This window comes from Sparus aurata, chromosome 3 (genome assembly GCF_900880675.1).
Source record: "Sparus aurata chromosome 3, fSpaAur1.1, whole genome shotgun sequence".
Lineage (NCBI taxonomy): Eukaryota > Metazoa > Chordata > Actinopteri > Spariformes > Sparidae > Sparus > Sparus aurata.
Window position 1 is genome coordinate 2,610,507 of NC_044189.1, and position 13,544 is coordinate 2,624,050.

The 13,544-nt window shown below is 42.4% G+C and overlaps 1 long non-coding RNA gene across 1 annotated transcript; it reads left to right on the plus strand.

The window, feature by feature from the left end:
• Positions 1–4,153: 4,153 nt before the first annotated feature.
• On the plus strand, positions 4,154–12,943 carry LOC115578368 (uncharacterized). Its single transcript, XR_003983432.1, has 3 exons — positions 4,154–4,270; positions 11,845–11,880; positions 12,844–12,943. It is a non-coding gene; the product is annotated as an uncharacterized LOC115578368 (long non-coding RNA).
• Positions 12,944–13,544: the final 601 nt, after the last annotated feature.

The following is a 13,544-nucleotide window of genomic DNA, read 5'->3' on the forward strand; positions in this document are numbered from 1 at the left end:
GGGGAAAAAAAAAGAAAAGGCTGCAACATCCCCGCGACCCTCACGGATAAATGGAGAGAAAAACGGAATGTCTCTGAAAAAATCCTCAGGGTGTTGCAGTGAGAATGTTATTCCTTTGTTAACATGTAATATTGTGGGAGTTATTTATAAAAAAAATGTCCCCCAATTAGGGCTGCACGAAAAATCGTTAAAAAATCGCGATCTCGATTCACACATACACGTGATCTCATTTCCACACATAGCGATTCTGAATCATTTTATATCTGGAGCTGAATCACAAACAAATGCTCCCATTTTCCTCACGGATTTTTTGAACCGCCCCCAAACGCAGCACTTGATTCAGTGGAGGAAGCCCGCCTGCAGTTGAGTGTTTGGAAGGAGTGAGAAGCTGTTTTTAGATGGGGCAGCAAGCCCCCAATCTGCGCGTCCTTTTGGCGGCCAGGTCCGCGGTTTTCGACAGAGGGCGGCAAATTGAGGGTCTGTTTTGGTTTGCCGATTTGCCACCTCGGAGGGTACACTTATTTCCACCTCGCCTGCTAGATGGGCAACTGGACAGCCGCTGAGATCCGGGAGATGCTAGCGTCTCCCGGATCTCTAGCTTGTTGTTGTAGCGCAAGCTAGCCTAGGAACGGTCGCTACTTTCAAATTAAAAGCCCCCCGCTAAGAACCCAGTTCTTAACTCCAATTGGGTGCAATGTAAAGCTCTTATTTTGAAGACAAATTTGTTGTCAATTGTTCACAGCCCAACTTCGGGCTTCACGTCACGTCACATGTTTACGCTGACCCCAGAGGCGGCTTTTGGAAAAGGAGGAATATTACGCCTCCGTTTTAGAAAGCCGATCACAGCAGCTATCACATATCACCTAGCCAAGGATACAGCCCCAATAAACACTGTACAGCATGAGGGATAAAAGGATGCACTCTCATCTTACTTTTGTCTTCTCTCATCCAGTGATAGAACTTCAACAAAACAAAAAAAGCATTGCTTTGGCAGAGGCATAGTAGTATGCCTCTGCCATTCTACAATGTTTTTTTTTTTTTTGTTCAAGTTCACCAGTGCAATAAACATTTTGTGAAAAAAATCGTGCCAGAGAATCGTGATCTCAATTCTAAGCAAAAAAATCATGATTCACATTTTTTCCAGAATCGTGCAGCCCTACCCCCAAACATCCTCAGAGTGTTGCAGTGAGAACGTTATTCCTTTGTTAACATGTAATATTGTGGGAGTTATTTATAAAACAATGTCCCCCAAACATCCTCAGAATGTTGCAGTGAGAATGTTATTCCTCTGTGAACATATCACAATACAGAAACATTTCATTAAAAAGTTCTGTAATCTGAGGCCTTAATAACATCCCCCAAAAATCCCAAGAATGTTACACATAAAACATCCTACCTTTATTAATACATCATATTTCAGGAATGTTTTAGAATGTTCTTTTCTGTGATCTGAGGTATGAAAGCATTTACTGTGTGTAGCTTTGAGACTGTTTTTCCTTTGTTATCACATAACATTGTGGGAACATTTTATAAAAAACATGCTGAAATCTGAGGCTTTAATAACATCCTGAAAACATGCTTTGACAATTTTCTTCCGTTGATATTGTGTAACATTGTGGGAATGTTTTATTAAAAAACTTTCTGTAATTAGAGGCCTTAAAGACATGCCAAACTCTGAAAACAGAGTGTTGCTTTGCGTATATCTATCCTTTGTTATCATCTTACATTGTGGGAATGTTTTAAAGAAGAACATATCATAATCTGTTAACTAACAAAAAAAAAAAAAAAAAAAACACACTCAGACAAAGATCTTCTTTACAAACCTTCAATATTAATCATGGAGATAATATGCTATTACAGATTCAAGATGAATCCTCATGAATGTTTTTCAAAGATGAACAAATTATACGTGATGATTATTCTTGATTAAAGTATCTGGTGCAGCTTCTCTGTAGGGAGATTTTGTAATTGTGGAACGTCCGCCCTGAGCAGAAAAAAGATAATTCCCTCTCAAAATGAATGGGGCAAGCCATCCAAAGAAAACAGCCCAATATTTCCACCAAGGAAGGGTTAGGGTTAGGGCACAATCTGTTATGAGACGAAACATAGCAACAAAGCCTGACAGCAAATAAATTGGATACTTAACTATCAAGAGGGATTTGAAAGGCTCAATTAAACAACGGTGTCTGAAATCTTTTTAGAGATGGACTTAAAATAAAAGAATGAAACAGAAAAAATACAATCGACACCATAAATGCTTTTCTTTGCCTGAATAGGCTTTAGCCAGCAATGGTGAATCGTCAGCAGTGGTATGAACAACCCCCCCATCAGAGACTAGAGGAGAGAAATGACCTGCTTTATATTTAAAGACTTGAACCATTAATATATAATGGTCAGCTGTGACCTGAATATCATAGTCAGCAATAGCTTGAGGACAACAATGTCCAAGTTGAGATTTAAAAGCTGTAAACAGCAATGGCAAACAGTCAGCAGTGACCTAAATAGCAAATAATTGAACAATATGATACATTCTAATCAACACATTCTAGTTCTAGATTACTCACCAAACTTTAGACCTATTTATAGCTGTATCTAGGATGGAAGTGCAGATTCTTACATGCATCATCAAGCAAAGGGGAGTTGATTGAAAACAGTCTGGAAGGTTTTAGAACATCCCCTTCTTGTACAGAGGAATTTAGAAAAACATGCCCATCCTTAAAAGCCTGTTACCTGTGCAGTCGAAGTAAATCAAGACCTATTCGCTATTGTAGAATTGCATCAATTTTCCTCATCCCTTGATTTGAGGTAAAGAATGGCTGGGCCACTGTGACAGACTATGACCACAAATAGTTCCTTGTTGCAAGTATGCTCGTTGAGGAAAATCAACACCAGCAGCTATCCTCCTGACTGCCAGTAGTTCAAATTTGTCCTCTGTGGAGGACATTTCTAAACCTGAATATCTCCCACCCACTTTATACTACTAAATTAACTCCTTTTGCTATCTACAGAGGACATTTAGGGCTTTTCAATGATACCAAATGTGAAGGGGTGGGGCTTTGGTGCCTTTCTCTTCCCCATTTAGGAAAATGGCAAGCACATTTTATGGGAAGAGGAAAAGTAAGCGCATAATACTTTTTATTGAGTTTGTAGTACATACATTTGTAGTTATTTCCTCCACTCTGTTCTGTTTTTTCAAATGAAAAGAAAGGGATTCATTCTCAGAAGCACCTTGGTTGCCATCAAGGTTCAGTTTCACATGTATGGCATTCCAATGTCCACTGTAGTGGACTGTTACTAGAGGGTCGTAACATGGACATATGATATCTTAAAAATAAAAGCTTTTTTGTCAAAGAAAATGTTTTCAGTATTCTAATTACCTTACAAAGATTGGGGAATTTAAAAAAAAATTGTGATTGGACAATATTCCTGGTAGTCAGGAGGCTATTCTAGACTTTACAGGAAACATTTCCTCCTGGCAGAGGTAGACCCTAGTACTATGAACAGTGTTAATTTCGTTGACGAAGAGTATGATGAAAAATATTTGTCAACAAACCTTTTTCACGGACGAAAACGGAATGAAAAGTCAGATATAATGACGAAGACTGTGACAAAATATAACTGACACTTTGGTCAACAAATAAAAACTAGACGAAAATGTTAGGGTGGGACGAGTGGAGAAGCATTCCAATCAGAGTGAATCTCTTGAGGGTAGGTTGACCAATGCAGATTACAGCAGAGCCATTCTAAAAAGCCGTGGCAAGCTAAACACACTCTAAAAAGTGTGACTGGGCTAAATTAATATTTACAAAATAAATACTAGTAACCTTTACATGAAAAAAAAGACTATTTGCGGTTTGGTATATTATTATGTTGATTTAATAAAAAAAAAATCACTGAGTGTAATTTAATCATATTTTATCAGTAAAGTCAACAATGTCGAAAAATAAATACATTTTACTCAATAGGGACTCTTTGGTTTTAATCGCCGTACACTTCCGCCAAAGACATTTGCGCCACACGGACGTTGATGTCACAACCGTCGTCCACTGCCATTTTCTCAAGGTAAGAGGCTTCTATAATAACATTTAATAGCTACGTTGTCCCAACTTGAACGTTGTTCTGCGTTACTGCGAGTTACCTAACAACTGGCAGTAGTTTACTGGCAAGTTTAATCAATATCGCGATTCAAAGTCAGCCGGAGCTTTCACCCCTCCCCCACCATAACAAGCTAGCTACAGTGAGCAAGACGGCAAACACGTTGTTCTGAGAGGTGAGTTTAAAACGTTAGTTACACACTTCGTGTTATCGGGTATGCTGTGCTCGACTGTCACTTTATACTTGAGTAACCGTCAAAAACGGTACATTTACTGGCTTTACTACTTTTCAGAGTGGCGGTAGTGGTGCTAGCAGTGGTGGTGGTTGTAGCGGTGGTGGCGGGTGGGGGCAGCGGTGGCATCCTATACGTTTTTAAACACTTTTTACGTTGGCCAACACGGTCAGGTTCCCCGGTCGTTCGAATAAGTTAAGCCCCCCATTTATTCTGTGTCGATCGTGTTTTCAAACTGTTGGTTGTAGGTCGTGGTGACAACACTTTACACTAATGCTGTTTGAGAACGCTGGTTAGAGGTCAGTAATGAAGAGCACGGTGCTAACTCTGAGCTGCAAGATGGATGCTTCGTCATTCCTTACTGCCCGTTTGCTCCTAAACATTCAAAGCTGTACACTACCTACATGTTATGTGAACCCCCCCCCCCCAAACACACTTTTTTTTTTTTGAATGCATTTCTTAATGCTTGATACTGTTTCGATTGCTTTCTGCCTGGGGTGAATGTGAAGTAGGGAACTGTTGAGTGATGATGCATAAACTGGTATTTTGTGTGTCAGGGTGTCTGTGTTTTTGCAATTATAATCCTCTTAAAGGTCAAGTACTGCTGTATACTGTAATAAAAGTTTATGGAATCAAGTAGTAGAGCACTATAACTAATGACACTTTTTGCACTTACCTACTTGCCCTCCTATTTGCATAGTCAATGCATAGTGCTAATTTATTTAGCATGGATATTTATTGGCATGGAAAATTCTAGTCACAGTTATGAAAATTATATTATTATTCTGGTATATATATAACAAATTATCATGTTGTGCAAATTAATAGGTGATGATCGTGTGACAGTCTATGACAGGCAGACATAAATACAGCTTTTATTTTTATCCCTTTCCAAAGCCTGAGGAACAGAAAACAAATGTTATGATTACCATCCAAGTAATAATAATGGACCTCACTGTACAAAAGCAAGTGTGAACTGTTATTGGTTATTTGAGTTGATCTTCAGATATCCTCTCTTCTGAGTTTGTGCTTAACATATTGTTACGACCCGGCTTGATTTAGAGAGCAGTAACACAATTGGGACAAGAAATGAGGTGGAATACAACACTGGACCGGCTCAGGTTAAGGTCAGAGTTTAATTAAATAAATAAGGAGAGTGTACTAGTTCACGAAAACATAACAAAAAGAGACTGTACAGGTGCTGACAAATGACTAAGGCACAAAAGGAAATTGGATAAATAACAGCTATTAAGCTCTTTCTAAAAAAAACACTAAAGAACAAAAGGAGGTCAGCACCCATAAGTTTACAAAAAACAGCACACCAAAAACAAACAAACAAACAGCTATACAGCAGCTCAAACCGGGAGAGAGACCAACTCTGGTACTCAGTATTAAAACATTCAAGACACACGAAGATATGCAACGCATAGGGAGGCAAGCTGATCACAGGGTCACAGCCGCGCGAAACTTAAGACACACATGCCATTTATACTGCAGCTGCGGTAGATTGAAGGCTCTTGATTGGCAGGTTTGGTCAAGTCACAGCCACACCAATCCCAGACGCCCGTGAACTGGAAACAGGAAGTAGGAAGTAGCAGGCCTCAGCTCCAGAAGGACCAATCCGCGACAGGGAATCACACAACCGGATTTGCATAATGGAAGAATCTCTCATAGAACACACACAATGGTTACAAGTTAAACGGCAGCCAGCGGCGGCTGTAACACCCCCCCCCCTTAAATTACAAGCCCTTACGGCTTGACATTAAGACCACATACATACCACCCAGCTAAGCTCTACGGTCTAGACAAAGCATCAGCTAACACATTTTCAGATCCCTTTTTATGTCGGATGTCGAGGTTGAAATCTTGTACCAACAGTGCCCACCGCATGAGTCGCTGATTGTGATTAAACATGCGGGACAGAAAAACAAGGGGATTATGATCAGTGAACACAACAACAGGTAGAGAAGTAGACCCAACATAGACCTCAAAGTGCTGTAGTGCTAACAACAGAGCAAGGGTTTCCTTCTCAATGGTGGAATAATTTGCCTGGTGTCTGTTGAACTTGCGGGAAAAGTAAGCAACAGGATGATCAATACCATCCTCCCCTCTCTGTAACAGGACTGCGCCAGCTCCCACTGCGCTGGCATCTACCTCGAGTTTAAAGGGCGTGGAAAAATCAGGGGCCGCGAGCACGGGAGCGTGACTTAATAAAGTCTTTACACTATCGAACGCTACCTGGCACTCTGTGGTCCACACGTAGTCTACCTTGGTGCTGAGTAGGCTGGTTAGCGGAAAGGCGATACTGGAGAAGTTGCGGCAGTAACTCCTATAGTAGCCAGCCATTCCTAGGAACCGACGCAGTGCTTTACGTGTGGTTGGGATGGGGAAATCCCTGATGGCAACAATCTTTGCCTCAACAGGGCGCACATGTCCCTGTCCAACCTGCTGACCAAGATAAGTTAAGGTGGCTTTTCCAAACTCGCATTTGGCCAAATTTAGAGTCAATGTAGCACGGGCCAAACGGTCAAAAACCTGCTCCAATACATGCATGTGATTTTCCCATGTATCTGCATAAATGATTAAATCATCGAGATAAGCGTTGCAATTTGGCAAACCAGATAACACGGTGTTAACTAGTCTCTGGAATGTAGCAGGAGCGTTTCGCATACCAAAAGCCATTACATTGTACTGGCAGAAATGATCGGGGGTGACGAATGCAGAAATCTCTCTGGCACGGTCCGTTAAAGGTACCTGCCAGTACCCTTTTAGCAAGTCTAACTTGCTAACGAAATTTGCAGTGCCCAGATTATCGACACAATCCTCCATGCGAGGGAGAGGATACGAATCTCCAACAGTAACTGCATTTACTTTGCGGAAATCTGTGATAAACCTGGGAGTGCCATCGGATTTAGCTTCTAGCAAACACGGCGAACTCCACGGACTGGAACTAGCAGAAGCCAAATCATTTTGTAGGAGATACTCTACCTCCTGTTTCATCAACTGACGTTTAGTCTGATTGGCACGATAAGCATGTTGTTTTATGGGGCGCGCATCTTTTACCTCTATATCATGTTTCAATACAGAAGTGCGGGTTGGAACATCGCTGAACAGACAATTGTACTGGCCGATCAGCACCTCCAGATCATGTTGTTGTGCAGTGGTTAAATGCTGCAAACAGCATGACAGATTTGCAAGCATCTCCGAATTTGGGAGGCGGACCGGCTGATGTGTAGGGATGCGCACCTCTGAATTATCTCTCTGGGGAACACCTGTAGACTCTATCACAATGGGAGCAGCAGCTTTAACATCTGACTGCTCAGCTACTAAGAGCGAGGGGACAGCAGAGCTAACATTTTCCTCACAGGACTGGTAGCGTTTCAACAGGTTTATGTGACAGACTCTAGTCTTACGCCTTCTGTCAGGGGTACAGAGAACATAATTAGTGTCACTAAGACGCTCTTTAATAACATATGGACCGGAGAATTTAGCGGCGAAAACGGAGCTGGTGATGGGCAGCAACACCAGAACTTTATCACCTACCTCAAAACAACGAGATACCGCAGAACGATCGTAATAGCGCTTCATTACCGATTGGGAGTCACTAAGGGTGGCTTTAGCGAGGGCGTTAACTCGTTGAAGACGCTCACGGAACTGGGTGACATAGTCTAGCACGTGTTTTTTGGGCACAGACTCACATGACAATAATTGGTCGTGCAATGACTTAAGCGGCCCACGGGGGATGTGGCCGAAAACAAGCTGTGCAGAACTAAAGCCAATCGATTCTTGCACGGCATCCCGAGCAGCAAACAAGACAAAGGGAACTCCCTCGTCCCACTGTTTCTCAGTCTCTACACAGTACTTTCTAAGCATCGACTTTAGCGTCTGATGCCAACGCTCTAAAGCTCCTTGCGATTGGGGGTGGTATGCGGAGGACACGATATGATGCACACTCAAACTCTTGAGTACCTGTCTGAAGAGACCAGACTTAAAATTAGAGCCCTGGTCTGTCTGAACCACCCGCGGCAATCCAAAAGTAGAAAAAAACTTCAGCAAAGCCTTCACTACGGCACTAGCAGTTATCGAACGAAGGGGAATAGCCTCTGGGTAACGAGTGGCAGCGCACATAATAGTTAGCAAGTACTGATTTCCACTTTTAGTTCGAGGTAGAGGGCCAACACAGTCAATAATCACTCGCTCAAATGGCTCTGCTATAACAGGAATGGGGTGTAAGGGTGCAGGAGGGACACTCTGGTTAGGTTTCCCAACAACCTGACACACATGGCAAGCACGGCAATGTTTAGAAATGTCAGACTTTAGACCTGGCCAATAGAAATGTCGGAGGATGGCTTGATACGTTTTGTTTATGCCCAAATGTCCTGCCCACTTACTCTCATGAGCCACTGACATGATATGCTGGCGACATCCTGCAGGAACAACTATCTGGTAAACAGAATCACAATCGGAATCACCAGTTACAAGGGGAGACCATTTTCGTGTCAGCATCTCACCATCCATAATATATGCCACTTGTTCATCCCTTGCTTTGTCGTTACTCACCACCTTGGAAAAGCACTCTCGCAGTGTCGGGTCAGCTTTCTGCATCTGGCTCAAGCACGCTCTGCTGACTGGAAATGCCGCATCTCCAGCTAACGGCAGTTCCGGGCCAGTCGGGCGCGTATGCTTTGCAGATGCATCCTGGACAGGCAATAAGGAGCTCTCAGCCTCTTTCTTTTTCTCTTTGTCATCTGAAAAAACTGACACGAATAAACTATCAGACAATGAAACTTCATGGTCATCTGGGTTACTTTCACGGGAACGAGCGCGAGTTACAGCGCAGGCCGGAAACACATTTGGGGGTGTCTGACATGATGTCTGGATCCCATCACACTGGGGTTGATCCAGGACTTCTAGTGTGGGGGTTACCTTACCTCCTGCGATATCATTTCCCATCAGGAGAACAATACCAGGAATTGGCAGTTCAGTACAGACCGCTACTGGGAAGGATCCAGTAACAAGGGTGGACTGAATATAAACGCGGTGCACTGGCCGTGGCATGTAACCCATTTCAACTCCTCTAAGAACTAAACTGTAATGACAAGCAGAGTTATCAGAAAAAGGCAGAGCTGATGCTAGAATAACAGATTGAGAGCATGCAGTATCTCTCAAAGCCCGTATGGGGTGTTTATCAGCTGACTCACCAGTCAAAGACACAAAGGCATCAAACACAAATGGCTTAAAACAGTCATCGATTTTCTGATCAGATGAGTCAATGTTCACACCACAATCTGCTTTAATCAGTCCTACCCCTTTGGCTGGAGAAGGGCGTGAGGACTGCTCTTTGCGTTTTAGTGTCAAGCAATTTGCAATGACATGGCCGACCTGGTGGCAGTAATAACATTCCCTTTCCTCTTTCGGCCCACGTGGATTAGAGGATCTGGGAGGAGAGGAGGGACGGGAGACAGCAGAGACTGGAGAAAAAGCAGATTTGTGAGTTAGCACGTACTCATCAGCCAGCACAGCGGCAGCAGAAAGTGTGCTCACTTTCTGTTCATTCAGGTACACAACAATACGCTCCGACAAACACTTCTTAAAATCCTCTAACAGGATCAGCTCTCTCAATGCATTGAAATCACTAACTTTACACGTTGCACACCATTTATCAAATAGAGTTCCCTTCTCACGGGCAAACTCCACATAGGTTTGAGCAGAAGTTTTCTTGTGACCTCGAAACTTCTGTCTGTACGCTTCAGGCACAAGTTCATATGCTCGTAAGATAGCTTTCTTGACAGTTTCATAATCTAAGCTATCTTCGACAGGGAGTGCGGCCATAGCATCCTGAGCTTTACCATGCATTTTACACTGGAGCAGAAGCGTCCATACTTCAGGCGGCCATTGTAAAGCAACCGCTATCCTCTCAAACACATTGAAATAGGAGTCAACTTCATTATCCCGAAATACAGGTATTAATGCCACATGCTTACTAATGTCAAACACTTTTTTCGGTGGGCTGGTGGAGGTGGTGGAAGGTGGTGTTATACCTGAGTCTCTAGGAGCACTCTGCCCCATGTTAGAAGCCTCAAGCTCGAGTTGTCTCAGTTTCACAGCTCTCTCCGTCTCAGCCTGAAGTTCAGCTTTTCTTATTTCCAACTGGAGCTGGAGCTGAGATTGCGTCTCCCGTTCACGAGCTTCCAGTTGCAGCCGAGCCAGACGGACTTTAAGCCGTGCCTCGGTATGGCCAGTACTGCTCTGTGGGGAAGGGTCATACCTAGGCAGAGTAAACGGGGTCTTCCCTCGTTCACCTGCCTGGGAAACCTTCTCATCGGCTGCGGGTGTCTCAGTACTTGGACCACTCTCTGCTTCTGCAGAGGAACTGGGAAGAGGCACAGACTCCATCTGCTCAGTCAGAGTAATCGCACCCTGTTCCACCAATCCACCAATCACTCTTTCTCTAATTTCTTTTTTAAGCATGGCCCTAATACAGGGAATATTGAAGTGCGTAGCTATCTCTAACAAATCATCCTTCCTACAACGTTGTACCTGTTCAGCAGTAGGATGTGCTACAAATGTATCCAATTTAAATTTTTCTGCCATGGTGTCAGTAGCTAGCAGCACTCACTCAAGCAGACAGCTAAATCCCTAATGAGCTCACTTAGCTTACCTAGTAATCAAGGAGCTCAGCAAACACTCACCACTTAACTAAACACCTGACAGACCCGATTCCATTGTCAATTTACAAGTACCAATGTACAATTTTCATTTCATATCCCGGACGAGCCCCCATTTATGTTACGACCCGGCTTGATTTAGAGAGCAGTAACACAATTGGGACAAGAAATGAGGTGGAATACAACACTGGACCGGCTCAGGTTAAGGTCAGAGTTTAATTAAATAAATAAGGAGAGTGTACTAGTTCACGAAAACATAACAAAAAGAGACTGTACAGGTGCTGACAAATGACTAAGGCACAAAAGGAAATTGGATAAATAACAGCTATTAAGCTCTTTCTAAAAAAAACACTAAAGAACAAAAGGAGGTCAGCACCCATAAGTTTACAAAAAACAGCACACCAAAAACAAACAAACAAACAGCTATACAGCAGCTCAAACCGGGAGAGAGACCAACTCTGGTACTCAGTATTAAAACATTCAAGACACACGAAGATATGCAACGCATAGGGGGGCAAGCTGATCACAGGGTCACAGCCGCGCGAAACTTAAGACACACATGCCATTTATACTGCAGCTGCGGTAGATTGAAGGCTCTTGATTGGCAGGTTTGGTCAAGTCACAGCCACACCAATCCCAGACGCCCGTGAACTGGAAACAGGAAGTAGGAAGTAGCAGGCCTCAGCTCCAGAAGGACCAATCCGCGACAGGGAATCACACAACCGGATTTGCATAATGGAAGAATCTCTCATAGAACACACACAATGGTTACAAGTTAAACGGCAGCCAGCGGCGGCTGTAACAATATTAATTCATCCAGATGACTTAAAGCTATGTATTTCTTTCTAGGTGCATAGGGAATCTATCAACACATCAAGATCACAGGTATGTATTGCACTTACTATACAATACATGCTGTTATATTACATTTCACATACAGTATATTGTGTAAAGGTTTGTTCACTGTTTTGCAACACCCTGTTGTCGACATTTGCTGGTTAAGCAAATTTCATACAGTTTAACCTGAACTTCCAACCTGAATTTTAAATGAAAGCAGCAAAAAATATAGAACATGTTTTTCATATATATGCAGTTAATTATGATGACATTTAGTGTGTACACATTTGTTGCGAAAATTATTTAGATGACAGACAAAAATAATTTAAATGTACAAGATTGAAAAAGAACCAAAACTGATTTTAGTTTTGTCCACAATTTTTACATCTCACTGTACATCATGTAATTATTAGCACTATTACTGAAGTAGATTACTACTTAATCAGTTATACTACAAGTTAATAGGGCCTAGTGATGGGCAGTATACCGGTTCACAACGAACACCGGTGTATATTTTTGTTATGATATGAATTTTTAATATACCGTTGTATTTGATTACACAACGTTCGAAACGCTACGCTGCGCGACACTGTTGATGGGCCACGGGTCTATGATTAAGTAGATCTATCAAGTGTCACCACATTTCTTCCGATGCATATCTTGTATGTCACTGTTCATGCCCAACTTCGTGCTTCACGTCATGTCACATGTGACAGTGGCGCTTCTTGGGTAGAAGGAATGAGAAAGTGGTTGAGAGAGGAAAATTACACCTAACTTACAGATAGACAGAGTGCTGCCTTTACCTTGCAGCAAATGTGCCACCTTTTCTATCTAAAAGGGGCTAGTAATTCCTCTCTCAACCAGTAGAAAATGCTGTGAACACCTGATTATGCATGAAAAAAAAATACCGTCATATACCGTGTAACTGTAGGAATTTTGAAAAATACCGTGATATACATTTTTGGTCATACCGCCCAGCACTAATGGGGCCTTTTTGTCTCATTACTTTAGGTTTTTCCCTATGGGATGGCAGTGTAAGATCTGCAGGACTTTGTTTGCTACAAAAGGGAACCTACTAAAGCATTACAGACTACAGCACGCAACATTTGGTCATGGGCAATCTCAGCCATGTCTCTATGGTAGTTGCCCTTGCACATTCAAAACGCAGAGTGCGCTTCGCACACATTTGTCCAGGTACCATGCAGCTAAGGAAAGCCTACATCCAAATATCATCTCCACTTTTAAGTGTTTAGTTTGTGATGCTGTTTGTTCTACTGAGAAGGACTTCTTTCAGCATATTGGAAATCATCTCAAAGGCCATGAAACTGTCTTTTGTGTATTTGAAGGGTGCAGTTTTAGGACAAATATTTACAATACATTTCTGAAACACAAAAGCAGAAAACACCAACCTTATTCTTTAAGTGATCTTAAGCAAGCTGTGTATGAGAGACACTATAATCAGACAGCCGACCTCTCTGATATACCAGAGGCCAGTGCTGATGAGGAAACAAGTTTAGATTGTGATCCTGAATGTGCATCATACCTAGTTCTGAAAAGAATTGGCTTGCTTCTGCTGAAGCTAGAGAGCACCTGTAATGCATCTGTGAGGTGCATTGATACTTTGGTTGAAGACCTTCACTTCATTTCATCTTCAGCATCTGTAGCTGTTGTTAGAAATACACTTGATTCAACATTCAGATTAAATAATTGCA